Below are 14610 nucleotides of genomic sequence, written 5' to 3'. Positions count from 1 at the left end.
TGCTGTCCTCCTGGTTTCCTCCTGGTGTCCTCCTGCTGTCCTCCTGGTTTCCTCCTGGTGTCCTCCTGGTGTCCTCCTGGTGTCCTCCTGCTGTCCTCCTGGTTTCCTCCTGGTGTCCTCCTGGTGTCCTCCTGGTGTCCTCCTGGTGTCCTCCTGGTTTCCTCCTGGTTTCCTCCTGCTGTCCTCCTGGTTTCCTCCTGGTTTCCTCCTGCTGTCCTCCTGGTTTCCTTCTGGTGTCCTCCTGGTTTCCTCATGGTTTTCTCCTGGTGTCCTCCTGGTGTCCTCCTGGTTTCCTCCTGGTTTCCACCTGGTTTCCTCCTGGTGTCCTGGTTTCCTCCTGCTGTCCTCCTGGTTTCCCACTGGTGTCCTCCTGGTTTCCTTCTTGTTACCTCCTGGTTTCCACCTGGTGTCCTCCTGGTTTCCTCCTGGTTTCCTCCTGGTTTCCTTCTGGTTTCCTCCGGCTGTCCTCCTGGTTTCCCACTGGTTTCCTCCTGGTTTCCTTCTTGTTACCTCCTGGTTTCCACCTGGTTTCCTCCTGGTGTCCTGGTTTCCTCCTGCTGTCCTCCTGGTTTCCCACTGGTGTCCTCCTGGTTTCCTTCTTGTTACCTCCTGGTTTCCCACTGGTTTCCTCCTGGTGTCCTCCTGGTGTCCTCCTGGTGTCCTACTGGTGTCCTACTGGTTTCCTCCTGGTGTCCTCCTGGTTTCCTCCTGGTTTCCCACTGGTTTCCTCCTGGTGTCCTCCTGGTGTCCTCCTGGTGTCCTACTGGTGTCCTACTGGTTTCCTCCTGGTGTCCTCCTGGTTTCCTCCTGGTCTCCTCCTGGTTTCCTCCTGGTTTCCTCCTGGTGTCCTCCTGGTGTCCTCCTGGTTTCCTCCTGGTGTCCTCCTGGTTTTCTCCTGGTTTCCTCCTGGTTTCCCACTGGTTTCCTCTTGGTTTCTTTCTGGTTTCCTCCTGGTTTCCTCTTGGTTTCTTTCTGGTTTCCTCCTGGTTTCCTCCTGCTGTCCCCCTGGTTTCCTCCTGGTGTCCTCCTGGTTTCCTCCTGGTGTCCTCCTGGTTTCCTCATGGTTTCCTCCTGGTTTCCTCCTGGTTTCCTCCTGGTGTGTCCCTGTCAGACCGGCTCAGAAAACGCTGACGGTAGCGTTGCATTGTTTTTCCCAGGCTCCTCATTAACGTCTGCTGTGTGCATATTTATTTTCGTCTGCGGTAAACAGCAGATTGGAAGATACCAGCTCCTCCCGTCTGGGATATCAAAGCACCGACAGTGACGTGTGAATCCAGCTCCAGTGATGATTCCCTGCACCGAGGGTTTCAATCAAACTGGTCAGTAACTGGTCAGTAACTGGTCAGTAACTGGCAGCGGACGCCCTGAGTTGTGTCTGTTGTCGTGTCTCCATCCTGACGAGGCCTTTGTTTTTTCCTCTGGTGTTTCTTCACCCGATTCCCAAACCACACTGGACTGTTTGAAATCGTCTCCCATCTTCATATTCAAATCTGTTTCATGAATTTGAGAAGCAACAACACGTCGGCACTGAGCCGGCGAGCGTCGCTCCAGAATCAGACGGGAAAGAGGTTAAATGGAAAAATGAGGAAACAGTAAATCTGATGACGACAGAATAAGTTCAAATGAAATTAATCTGTGTTCCTCAAACATGTTAATAAGATTAAATATGAGGTATTTTTACACATCCAAACTAATGACAAATCCTTTTCACTTCTGTTCTCTACTTTCATCAAGGATTCATGTGAACTAACTATGGTGACTCTCTTGTGTTTAAACACATAGAAGCAACACTTTACCAAGGACACTGCAGGACAGAGGGGCAGAGGGACAGAGGGGCCCTGCTCGGTTATATTCACAACAGTGTTTATTCTAAATGCTGATGCAGCAAAATTTTAAAATATGTGAAGACGCTAGAATCTGATTTGGCAACTAAATGATAGAATATTTATTTAATAAGTTTCAGATTTAAGTTCTTAACCTATTACTTTGTTTCTGAAGTTGAATTATGTTTTCCGATTTGTTTCATTTCCTTGCGTCCGAGTCGGAAGCATCTGCAGATGTTGAAAGACAAGATTTTGACTTTGGTCTTTAATCAACTGATATCAACACAAGGTCAAGGTCACTTCGAAAGGTCAAGGTCACGCTGGTTTCACAAAACCTTCGATAGGGCGTTTTTTGAAGTTTTATTTTAATTGTATAACGTATGAACGTGGATTTGTTGATGATCGTGATATTTATTTTGACCCAAAACTTGAACGAATGCAGGTTGATTTGCAAAAGGAAACATTCAAACACTTTAAGGTTTATCTGCTTCCAGCATTCGTCACGACAGAGAAGATACAGATAGTTTCCTGTATCCTATATTTTGGGCAGCCGAGAGGTCGATGAAGGTGAAGCTGATGCTGAAGGAAGAATTCTCCGCAGACCCAGAACTTGCTTGTTTAGTTAAAGTTTATTACACAGAAGTCTTACAGGTCAGGACGGATTCTAGAAATCCGGAGAAATTCACACGCCAATAGTGAAGCCTGCTTTGTAGGAGTTAAACTCACAATTTATATAGGGGTTGCCTACGCCCATGACAATGTCCCACATCCCATGGTTGAGAGGAGCATGACTGCATGTGTCTGAGCGCATAACATGTAAATGAAATGATGAATTCATAAGGACATGCCTCGTGCTTAATAGACAAAAACCCAAGTTCTATACTTCTCCATTAACAGGTCAGAGATCATTCCCTAGGAAAGAGAACCAATGAGAAATGCATAGAAGAATTACTGAGAATCTGAAGATGGGGGCTGCATGCTTAAACATGTGATTCTTGTTTATACCTATGTTAAAGGGATCTATTTAGCTGAATATACCACACCTGTGAGTGAATTCATGTGATAATAACTCAAATAACAAACCAGCGACACTTGACACCCAAATTGAAAAGTTCCCAGAGGAGGATTGTGTGTTCGAGGAGCTCACACTGTGACTTGTTGGTTATTTCCCGCTGTGTTAAACCTGCCTGATGAAACAGGCTCAGGTTTGTTCTGTGGCTGCTCCTGAAACACAGGAAGTCATTAAGTGAAGCAGAACTCCATTATAACAAGCAGCGGTTGTTACAAGCTTGCCCCCCCCCCCCCCCCCCCCTTAAAAAAGGAGAAGCGAATTGAAACACATCCTAAAATAACTTCTGTAAGAACATCAAAAAGTGGCTGATATCTTCCATGTAACAGGCTCTCAGGGTGGATTTAACTTGAAAGGGGGAATGGGAAGTCGACCGTGTGGAACTGCAGCCACAGTGCGATTAGACCTGTGGCAGCTTTGCTCCAGCTGCTGTGGAGGCCGGGGGGGAAAATCTTTTCATTTCACATAGTTTGACGCGTGCTCGTCCAAACAGGCGTCAGAGAGTCCGACTGGGTCTGATTCTGCTGATTGACACTTTTCACGGGGGAAGTTGTTTTTCACGCCTCAGACTGGTTCCACAGCTCACACATCTTCTAATCCCACTGAGTCAGGGCCAGACGCCACCTCCGGCCATTCCCCGCTCCAGAAGTGACAGAATCTGTGACACCGGGGCTCAGAAGCTTTGACACATCCCACCACAGGAGACGCAGAAGACACAGTCAGTGACAGACTGGGATAGAACTCCTGTAACACAATTAAACACATGGTTTATCACATTAGCTACTGGTTGGGATCATTGTCCGGTGGTTTGATTGTGTGTCCTAAGTGTTTGCTGCTCTGTTTTGAAAAGTGATTGTTTCTTGATCAAGACTTTATTATCTTTGTTACGTTTGCATTTGATCTGGAGGGTTTTGGTTTCACGTTGTAATTCAGGGAGCTTGTTCACGAAGTATGTGTTCGTCCCGTCGTCCTCACCTGTGTGAGCTGCTTCCTTCTATACTAAAGAAATTAATGGATCGGTCCATTTTGGTTTTAGGACCCTCATCACCAGCTTCAGGCACATTTCTCCACACTGGTTTAAAGGTTCAGTGTGTAGGATTTACTGACATCTAGTGGTGAGGTGTCAAGTTGCAGCTGAACACCCCTCACCTCCCCTTCTCCTTCCAAAGAGAGGCCGTCGCTCCAGATGTTAATATGAAGTATTTAAAAATAGAGTTTTTAAATATGAAGAACTGGGAATATTTGATATGTAATTTCTGCCAATTGATCCCTTTCAACTGAATCTAACACACTGAGCCTTTAAATGCAAATCGTCTTCTTGTCTACACATTATATTATTGGAGGTGAAGTCTTCAGTAAACATGCGAGCTGCTTCCTCTTCTCTTTGTTTTCCTTTGATTTAATTCTGTCTCAACTTCGTGCAAATTGGTAAAAGTGTTTCCACACCAATGAATGAATCCTGTCTTTAGTCCGTGGGTCTGGATCCTGGTCTGGATCCTGGTCTGAGGAACCTTTCACTCCCAATGTTTTGACCCTAACCCGAACAAGATTTGTGTTTTCAAACAAACACTGAGAATCATTATTCCTAAGTATTGCTTCTGTTTTATTCTTTATTGAACGGTCGTATGTGCATCTAAACACATCTGGATGATTTCCAGCCTTCCCATGAGATTTAAAGATAAGGGCAAGAATCTGATTATATGTTTATTCACCGTCCGCAAATCGCACAAATAAACACATTGTTGGTTTGTGTGTGTCTGACAATACTCTGTGCCTTCCTCCCTCTATCTGCGGCTTCCACTGCTCATTCTAAAGATGTGTATCATTAAAACTAGGTCACAAATAGTGGAGTCGAGTCAGTTTCTTATTTATACGGCCCCAAATCACAAATGTGCCTCAAGGGGCTTCACAATCTGAACAGCAAACAAATGTGCGACTATTTTCCCGCTGGAGATTAATACACAGTTGAAGCTGATGCACCAAAAAAAAATAAATAGTAATGAATAAATACAATATTTCACCCAGTGCGACAGTGAGGTTCAATTATGTGTTTTTAATAGTTTTTGCAGAATAGTGCAGTTCGCAGCCACACAGAGGAATAATACATCAGGAATAATAACACATTATGTATTCATATATACATATGTTGTTTGGAGAAAAAACTGCTGTGGGTCTTATCATGAAATGTGTTGGTAAAAAACACAAAATCATGAATACTGTGTTGATCATTGTGTTTCTAACCTTTTTATTTTTGACACTTTAAAGAGACAAGTCTGTGTAACAGTCCATTCTCACTGGTTGTGGGTTTCTTACAATATTATCATCATTCTATTCTTATTCTTATTGTTATTTTTGTAATATGCTCATTCTTATTTTTTCTTCTTCTTATGATTACTACACATGTTATTTATTTATTTAATAAGACAATCTAAAGACTTTAATTTAACTTGTACTTTAATCTGTAAACATGACATTTTTTTTAAAGTGGTCTAAACGTGTACATTTGTTTATTGTTTATTGAGATGTGAATTTTTTTTTTATTTAGAATAGCAACATTACCAGGATTAGGACTCCTCTTTGTCTTATCTAGTGCCCCCTACAGGGACCCTGACCCCTACATAAGGAACCAACTTCACTTACGCACTATGGGAACCACTGCACGGGACCACATCCAGTCACGTCTGGAGAACTTCCCATGTTTCCCAGCAGACGTCTGCTCCCTGTTCCCAGTTCAGCGCTGCAGGACGTACAGAGAGAGATGGTGAAACTTCCCATTGTCCCTGGAGGAAGTCTGTGTTTCCACCGAGGACAGAAGTAAACTGTTTCATTGAGTCTACACAGTAATGCAACGGGCCCTGGCAGGGAGCACCCCCCCCCCCCCCCCCCCCCCCCCCACACACACACACCTTCTGTCCTGGAAGGTTCTGTGACTGCCATCCCCGTCCTGCAGCAGCTGAGGGGGAGTCTTGGCCCCGGTTGCTGGACCCGTCTCGAAGTCTCCGATCCAGCTCGGGTAAATCCGATCCTGGGTGCTGGTTGTGTTTCCTCCTTTCGTTGTTTTGTTTGGCTTCAGAGTCTTTCTCCTCCTCACAGGATGGGACGACATCCGCTCGGGTCGCGTTTGCAGGATTTGATGCCTCGTTATGGATCGAATCGATTTCAGTAACGACTTTGAGAGATTGTGGAGTGTGGAGATTTCTGAACGATTTCTTGTTCCACACATTAAAAACATCTGCAGGGGTGCATTTAGATTGGAGAACAAGTGGAGCTGCTTTTTGTTAAAGAAAGTGCTCGCTGCCCTCAGATTCCCACAATAACCCCACAGGAGAAAGAAGATGTCTGACACAGTGAAGTGGACGTGTCAGACTGAAACAGGAAGCTGACGGCTCAGGCTCCAGTGGCCTTCGCTCTTTAGAGTTAGACACACAAATGGCCGCAGCGTGTTGAACTTCACTGTGAAGGAAACTTCTCCCGAGCTCACTAACTCTGTGGAATCATTTCCAGCAGATCGTGTGAATAATGGAGCGCCTCTAATCACGTTAGCTTATATACGTATCGGGTTTGAAGCTGCGGCGAGCTGCATGAAATATTCAAATCGAGGTGCCCTACATTTTGGCGGTGAGTCTCGATCTTATTTCAGTTGTTGAGATAACGCAGCCTTTTATCTAATAGCCGTGTTGAGATGCTAATCTGAGAGTCCAAACTTATTTACGTTGCAGAGAGAGGAACTCAGACATTTTCTAGTTTGATTAAAATGTGTTGATACGAGACACAACACAGGAAACATCCTTGTCCGAGCCCTGGAGTGTCAAGCTGTCTGTGTTTGTACCGGTCAAACTCCTCCTCTAGAAAATTTATATCTACAATAACGTATAGAAACAACACAACCCTCAGTCACACGGCTCAGCGATGCCGGAAACTAAATGTCACCTCATTTGTATATGTTTTAATTGGCTGAACCGCCAGTGGCCACAACTACCTGACAAGTTATTCCAGGAACATTGTTGGTGACAAACATCAATCGACAAATCATGACATTTCAGTAAATACCAAATGTCAGCTTCACTCTGGAAGTAGATAGGAACTATAGCGGATCACAAAAAGTCACGACTAGTCTGGACCTGATTACTGATTGCCATCGTTTGCTTCTCTCATTGCTAAAAAAACAGTATTTGAAATCGTAAAAACTATTTTGTTGCAGCAAAAACAGCCAAGGGCGAATATTTAACCCCTTAATGCCTGAATTAATTTCCAATTATATAAAAAAAATATTATTTGTGTTTTTGGCTGTCATACAGATGCTAAATTAATTAGAGATCGTTAATTTCAATATAGCATTTACAATTGATATACGATTAAGGTATGAGGCAAATTAGTGGCATTAGGCATAATGGGGCATAACCTTAATTTAACACATTTTCCAGTCTCTGGTATGTAGATTGATGCTGATTTTGCTTGAAATTGAATAACAACATATGTTTTCTGTACAATCATTGCTGTTCCATCATCACAGTATTTCAAATACAGCTTAATACCTCAAAATAACTTTGCTGCACAGTCCCAAGGGGCTAGTATGTATTTTCCACTCCGACCACTAGATGGTGGCAGAGTGCTTCCAATACCTTCCTTGGTATGTGTAGTATTTGCACCATCAGGCACAATCGTCACCTCGGCGGCATTAAGACCGGAATGGGGTTTGAGGCAAATTTGCGACATTCGTCCACAAGGGGTTAAAAACTGCTACCAGCCCTTATTTCAAGGTCATGAGGTCGTCTTCATCTCCAGTCCGACACAAACACTCTTCTTCTGCCTCAGAGGTGGTAGTTTGTCTGTTTGAGATAATTTAAATGAGGTATTCTAAAGATATTGTGTTCAGGTGAATCTCACGGTCCTGAACAGACGTGTCCCCTCAGTGCTGGAGAAAAAGTTCTCTGGCTTGTTTAATTTCTTTAAATCAATCATAATGGAGTTGGTCAGTGCTGAGCCCAGGAGGCAGCGTCGTGCTCCTCTTAGTTAATTTAGCAGATAACTTGATTATGTGGAACATTTGCACAGTGATGTAATTACCAGAAAGAAAAGAAAACAGACAAAATGCAAAGTAGTGTCGGAAACCATTTTTTAATTTAGGTTTTGCTGTTTAGCTCAAACAAAGTTTTTTGATACCATGCAGGCACCAATACCACCATATGTCTGTTTTCAGAAATGTCTTCATCTCTTGTCATTGCTTGATTTAGTGGTGTTACTTATTTTTTGGGGATAAACATGGAGGCTTGCAATGGTTCAACTAGCGAAGCCGGTAAATCTCTACATGATATCAAATCGTCATTAATGCAAAACGTTTTTTTCTCCGTCTCATTTTCTCGGTGAAGTGAATCCTAAGTCGTCTGAGCCGTGTGAGAGGAGGTGAAGACGCAGCATCCATCACAACAAACCTGTAATGACTCCGGCACTTACCACTGTTAGAGCAGGCGGCCTCGTGGAGCATTAATCCAGAGAAGCTCCGCTCACACTTCAAGGTTCGGCCCGAGCTAAAAGCCTGTTGACTTCCTGCCAGGGCTCAGCCACTGAGCTGCGGTTCAGGACGCTCTCATCAGTGTTGGCATCACACCTCAGCACCGAGGGAGACTTAATGGATTGTAAAGCAAAGGTCAAACAGAGCTGACATTGAGGGAAAAGCGATTGGAGGACAATTAAAAACGGTCGGCGGCTCTCTCATCGTGAAAAAAGTAAAGATTGATTCGAGGGGAAGGGATTTTCTGCTGCTTATAAATTGCACGGTAATGTGTTGTGTCAGTTGATCGGTGCAGGTTTAAACAAACCCGGCCGGAGGGTGATGGATGGGCCACGGGCGGCAGGGACAGACAGGTCCGACCGGTGCAAAGTCAAATCAGGCCCCTGAACTCTTTATCCACCGTGAAACACACAGGCCTGCAAAATACACATGAGGGGGATTTATTTACATCAGGGAGATATTCAGGATCCACAGATTTCAAAAGCTGTTTGAACGTTGGGGAATTAGTTTGATGAGCGATTGTGTTTAGGGATGAAACACATCGGGATATAAAAGAGCTAAATCTGGCAGCGGACAACAAACAATCCATTCCAGTGAAATTGCTGCGATCAGAGGACGCACTCGAACAGCTCGGTAAATGTTTAGCTGAGCGGCTGCAGCACTTCACCGATGACTCATGCCCGAGGTCACAAAGTCAACAAGCTAGTTCGCAAGAGCTTTCAAATGTCGCACATCCCCGGCCACCCCGAGCCACACTACATGACCACTCAGTTCAATTAGCGTGTGTTCAATGGTCTCAGCAATCGCTAACAGGTGGTAAAATCCAGCCGAGAGCCACTTATTCACTATTAACAAGCGTTTTCCACTGAAATGAGTCTGACCCGGGAGCTGGTCAAACTGTTTCTGTGAGTGCTGCTGGCGTCGAGTGGAAACGTCCGACAACAAGGATGAAACCAACGCTTCAGGGAACACGGGCACTAAACAGGATTTTCTCAAAAACAGAGAGGAAATAATTAAATGTGGCGCAAACTCAGAGAAGGCCCCTGTAGGTATAGAGTTGTGTTTGATTTCTCTTCTCTTCTCATTTCAGAGAAATATTGAATATTCCTTGACACAGAAACATCCTGGATGATGTAACGACTCTATATTTCATCATGTGGTGGTGACCCCCCCCCCCCCTCCTTTGACCCTGTGAAACACAACTTGGGTCAAAGGTGCCCCAGCTTCGTTTTTATTTTCTATATCTTAGCAGTGAATGAATTTAATCTTTCAGTATTTCCGGTTTTCCCCAGAATCCTTATTGTTATTTCTCCTTTGTTACTTTTTGAATTAAAAACAATTTTGCATCCCTCTAATGCACAACATGGGTAAACAATGAACCATATTCATTTCCTTTATTATTTCATGCATGGCTGACTTTTTCTTTTCACATATTTGTGAAATAAATGTATTTTATCACACAGCTGCTTTTGCACATCTGATGCATGTAAGTCTTATTTATAGCAAGCTTCTTTTCTGGCTAGCTAACCAAAGCTGGATCAACAAAATAAAACTCGAAATACAACAGTTCTGGAATCCAGCTCTCCTAAATGGAGAAGGCTCCTTTGATGATATATATTCTATATCATCAAAGGAGCCTTCTCCTGAATGGAGAAGGAAGAATAAACTCTAAAAGATACAGCAGAGAAAACACCCGGCCGTGCATGAAATAACACAGGAAATCAATACTGGCCATTTTTGACCCATGTTCTTCATGCTAGAAGGGGTTTGCATAGCGTGTGTATCGAAGGGTTAATAAAGCAGGGCTCGTGAGGAAGAATCTGACTGACCTGAAGTCAGCCACACCCAACTCAGTATTGTTTTTTGCATAGTGTCATTGTTCTGTTGTAGCCTAGAAACCTTTTCTTTTTGATAAATGACATGATTTCCACAGCTGACTGATCCTCATGGAGCTGAAGTGGTGTCCACTCAGATTTACAGTAAACGTGTTTACATTCAAAATGGCCCCGACAGGAACAAACCACTTGAATGATTCTAGAACCTCAGGAGACTTGTTCTGATTGGATGCTGCAGTTTGCTCTCATGTTCTCTTTAACAACCAAACCAGTTCAGGGCCGAGATGTTCTCTCTCCTCGTGCTGGTGTCCCTGGTGCTCAGTGGAAGTCTGTCTGCACCAGTACTGACCAGGTAGGTCTTCTTTACTTCACATTCTAGGGCGAAGACATTTTCCCCGTTATCTCAGTGAACAGGACTTTGATCTAATGCTTCTCTGGATCCTTTTCCCTGTTTCATATCATCTCCAGCAGAGCACTCAGTAACTGAAAACCTTTAGGTGCCCTCACCTGGTTCCTTTGCAAACATTGTAAACTGTAGAAACTATCAGTGGCTTCATCTCTTGTCGTGTTCCTGCAGAGACGGTGACGGCTCCGCAGAGCTGGTGCTGCTCTTCGACCCCCGCCCCCCCAAACGCCACCTTGGCCACACTGACGGTGAGGTTTTCATTGAGTCTTACAGCTCAGCCAATCAAAACAATGCATATCATGAAACCACCAGCACATAGTCTGTGTCTATACAGATAACAGATTCCTGGATCTGCGCCTGTCATTGAAAATCTGTTCAGTAGTTTTGTGTATCTCTCTTTTAATGAAAGAAGAAAAACTACTAATAGCATAGAATTCAAAACGTTATCACAAACTTAACCTGGATCTGATTCTGCTGATGTGTTTGTGATCAGATTACGATACGAGGCCGCTGCGTCCTCTGCTGCCCGACCCGGAAGATCCTTATCAACCAAACCTGGAGGATGAATACTACTGAGCAGAACCTGATCTGAAGAGGAGAGGCTGGTGTGTCCTGCATGGAGCCTCCAACACAAACAGCATGTTCAAATAAAAATAATATTTCAACTTAACTTTGGAGATTAGTTCATCTAACTGTTCAGAATGAGTTTGACCTAATTAAAGGATTTAAAACAGGTCATTTTAAGAGTTTTGGTTTAAACACTGGTCGATTTCAAGACCAGTCACTTCTGAGGTCCTGTATAAAGTTTGCAATTAGCTTTTGTCAAGACATTTTATTTGTATAGCACATTTTCATGAATCACAATTTGCCTCATAGTGTTTAATGAGGTACGACATCCTGTGTCCTTAAAATATAACAAAATGAGATAGAGAAGCATCGGAGTGAGTGTCCTGTAGATTCCTCTCCCAGGACGGACGGAAGGGAAATAGATGTCTCGAGTGACAGAGAACATCAGGAATATTACAATATTCACAACATTCATGAGAGAAGACCTGAATTTATGAACGTATCAATGTTTAAAGTACTGTTACATGACTAAATGTCTGACAGACATACAGGAAGCAGGGTTGACAGTTGTTATCATATTGTTATTGCCAATAATGGTAGTATGTGAGAGGGTATATTGTATTTCTGAGGAATTTGGGTGTAACCATAACCCACGATCCAGATGTGGCCGCATCAGACTCGGTCCTGGATCTGCATTGATGAAGCACAAGGACTCAGAGACCCTGACAAGTCAGTAGCATGTGTCAATGAGACAGTGATGAAGAGGAGGAAAGAAAAGCTACATGTGCTGAAGAAAATTAAGCTTTATGAGTGTGTGTGTGTGTGTGTGTGTGTGTTAATACTTTGATAACAAAAAGATAATGACAGGACATTGTGAGATCAGCATTAACTTTTTAAAATAAATAATTCAGAATGAAAAATGTATAATTACAGATATAAAGTTTTTATTTATATATGAAATGTCTGTAAACTCTGATAAATGACAATACAAATAAGACTCACAACAAAAACAGACTGACACAACATTACTTTAAAGAAACCTAACTGACAACAAAGAGACACAATGACAACTCAAAGATGCAAAGCAACTCCAAAATCACAAAAACGACAACGTCTTATTTATTGCTTCACAGTAACATTTAAGAAAAATGAAATAAGTTCTGCAAAAGATGAAAGTTGTTGTTTTTTTGAAAAAAAGTTTCAGGAAGAGATTTGAAAGCAGTAAGATTTCAGAAAACATCCAGAAAACATCCACATGACGTCAAAAACAAAACAACAAACAGCTCCTTCAATGAGAAAGAACATTGGAGGGAAGAAGCTTCAGACAGAAAGCAGACTCAGGGGGGAGGAAGAGGAGGAAGAAGAGGAAGAAGAGGAGGATGAGGAGGGTAACAGAGACTGAAGAGAGGTTTAATACAATAAAAATCCATTGGAATTGTTTGGGAACTCTCTCAGATCCTTGGAGAGCACTGGTCAAACCTGGAGCCTGAGAGAAACATTCAGTCCGATGCTTCTTCTTTTCAGTCAGAGAGAAAAGGATGATCTCTCCTAAAGCTTCTCTTTGCTTTTTCTTCTTTTCAAAGACACCTTTTTCAGGACTTATCTTTTTTTGTTGTGCGGGAGGGTGACGGGCATTCTAAGTGAGTGACAAGCGCAATGACTTCCTTTCACCGGGAATTGAAGACACAGCTCACGCAGGCAGGAGAAACCCTGAGTCGTAGTCGTTTCCTCCCAGTTTGAAAGAGCCATTCATCTGTAGTTGTTTTATCAGATCAGCACGGGCTCCCAGTTTGGCTTCAGGAGCAAGACGAGAGGGTGGAGAGGTGAGGGAGCGAGCACACAGGTATGTTTTATTGATCGAGCGCAGGATGTGAGAAAGCCCACGAACATGAGAATGAATAATGCATTGGACAGGTAGGAGGCGGGGGGGGGGGGGGGGAATCGAGGGGGACACAGACGGATGAAGCCACTTGTGCTCGTGCTTGAATAGTTGGACTCAGCTGTGAGAGGGTCACAGCCTCCAGAGCGTTGATCAGCTCATCACAGGCTCATTTCTCTGTCCCTCTGCTCAGAACCTGTGTCTGTCCCTCTGGAGCTTTCTAGTCTGACCACGGATCATGTGACAACAAAGAGAACCTGTTCATGCTACATACCTGGTAAAAAACAACATGTTGGGAAAACGCAAAACTTTCAGGAGAACTTACTGGACTGGCTTTTTAAAAGTTTGAGGCCGGTTCCATCTCCTCCTGCACCTCAGCTGCTTTTTGCACTGAGCTCGGTAGAACCTCATTCTCCAGAGGTTCTGTGTGTGAGAACCGGATGTCCGAGTGAGAGCCTCGAGACTTTCAGCGAAGTTTCTCCGTCCAGCCTCCAAAAACTCAGGATAACGTCCAAAGGAGCTGATGTGGGAGCACAGCAGGAGATTCTCTGGAAGCCAGTTGAAGACGTTTCTAACAAACGACAGATGCAAAACTGAAAGAACTAAAAGAAAATGAATATCCCAGGATGAAAAAGTGGAGCCGGTAAACTTATAAGTTGTTCAAGAAAGTTGTGGGTCCTGCTGGAGATGTCACTTGATCTCTGCAGAAGAGTTAATACTCAGTGTCCTGCAGCTTCACCCCGAACGCTCCGGAGACTTCTGTTCTGTTCCCAACGCTTCTGAGCCGAGAATCTCCTGCTGTGCTTTTCACATGTGTGAGGAAAAAAAAGTCTGCTCCCATCCAGACGTAAAAAAACATCAGGAGAATTAATTTAAAAGTACTGAACTGGACAGTAAAAGGTTCGTCCACAGTGAAAGACACAAAGACACAAAGACACAAAGCGAAAGATAAATACTGCCGTCCTGTGTCTCTTTCAATTTTTATTTCCAAAAGCTTTTGTGTTTCGAAGCCCCGATCTAGGCCAACACGTCCTCCTTACTTTCAACTTCACTGCTCTCTAAATTATTACCACTGTGTTTTTAAGGTCACATCAGCCGCTGGTATTCAAGCCTCATTCTCAGCCACCTGAATAGCTCATTTTGTGTCTCACAGCAGGGAACAGGTTTACTGATCCGTTAGAGGCAGCGACACGTGTGCGCACGGAAAACTCTGTTCGACCGTTCCTGGTCAGTTTTACTAAAGTGTGTGTCCTTCTTTGTGTGATGAAGTTAATGTGGGAGCTTGTTCTTACTTTCTCTGAAGGCCCCGAGGTTGAGATTCGTCCTTTTCATTTATAGTTTTTCATTTGTTGTTTCATATTGTTTCATATTGCAGCTGCTGCGAAGCCGTTTGAGACTCGGAGTGCGTTTCGAGCGCCGCACAAATAAACTTGACTTATCTCCTAATAAGAGCGTCTGCAAAGCGCTGCATGAAAACAAAGGTGTGAAGGTCCGAGGCTTATATCTGACCAGGCATCCA

Source organism: Pleuronectes platessa, chromosome 1 (assembly GCF_947347685.1).
Source record: "Pleuronectes platessa chromosome 1, fPlePla1.1, whole genome shotgun sequence".
Taxonomy (NCBI): Eukaryota; Metazoa; Chordata; class Actinopteri; order Pleuronectiformes; family Pleuronectidae; genus Pleuronectes; species Pleuronectes platessa.
Note: the sequence above shows the minus strand (reverse complement) of the source record.